The 1,046-nt window shown below is 43.8% G+C and overlaps 1 protein-coding gene across 1 annotated transcript in view; it reads left to right on the top strand.

Annotated features, from left to right (window-relative positions):
• Positions 1-1,046, top strand: part of DBT (dihydrolipoamide branched chain transacylase E2) — a 25,787-nt gene that overhangs the window by 16,737 nt on the left and 8,004 nt on the right. The gene's annotated exons all lie outside the window — the stretch shown is intronic.

Here is a 1,046-nt window from a genome sequence, read left to right as displayed (position 1 = left end):
AAGTGCTCCCTCCCTTGATCAAATACGTACACATCCTAAGTACCAAAGTTTGTTCAGGTGCAGCCCCCTCCAGAAGCCTTCTGTGGCTGTCTCATTTTGAGCTAAATACCCTTTTGTTTTTCATTGGCATTTATCTCAGTGTATTGCAAGTGTTTACTCAGTTGTCTCTTCACTAGACACTGAGCCTCATTAGGCAGAACTGTTCTTTATTTCCATCTTTTCAGCAACTACGCTAACAAGCAAGCGGATGCTCTATAAACATGAGATGTGATAGATGTCAATAAATGACAGATCTGGACTATATTACAGCTATAGAGTCATCTGTAGAGGCACGGCAATTGAAACGCGTGGATGAGATGACCCAAATTGTGTGTGAATGAGAAGACAAGAAGGCTAAGGGTTTTACATCACTGTTTAAGGGGTAGGTAGAAGTTGAGTTGGCAAAGACAATGGAAGAGGGTAAGTGGGGTCAGTGGTCCAATGAGAGGAAAACCAGGAAAAAGACACTTTGAAGCCAGGTGTACCTATTGCTACATAACAAACCACCCCCAAAGTTAATGGTTTGAAACAGTAGCCATTTATTTTTTCTCATGAGTCTACAGGTGAGCAGGACAAGTCTGCTGGTCTTGGCAGAGGTCACTCATATGTCTACAGACAGCTAGTAGGTTGACCAGGGGCCGGCTGGTGTAGGCTGGCCTTGGCAAGGATGACTCATTTCTCTTCCGTTTGTCTCTGTTATCTTCCTAGTATACTCGCCTATACATAGTCTCATAATACTGGCAGGGATGAAGAGGGGAGCAGAATTTAATGACTTTTTCCAAGCTCTGCTCCATTGAGTTTGTTCTTAACTCTGACCAAAGCAAGTCACATGACTAAGCTCAGAATCGGCTTGCGAGAGCCCTACTACCAAAGAATGTGTATCCAGAGAGGCGTGACAGATTGGGGTCATTGATTCAGCCTGTCGCACCAAGAGAGAAGAAAAAAGTTTTAAGAGGGGAGTCGATAGCAGTCATGTGCATCACAGAGGTTAAATAGAATAAGGGATG

This window comes from Hipposideros armiger, unplaced genomic scaffold (assembly GCF_001890085.2).
Source record: "Hipposideros armiger isolate ML-2016 unplaced genomic scaffold, ASM189008v1 scaffold_845, whole genome shotgun sequence".
NCBI classification, from domain to species: Eukaryota; Metazoa; Chordata; class Mammalia; order Chiroptera; family Hipposideridae; genus Hipposideros; species Hipposideros armiger.
This window is presented reverse-complemented; position numbering and strand designations above follow the sequence as displayed.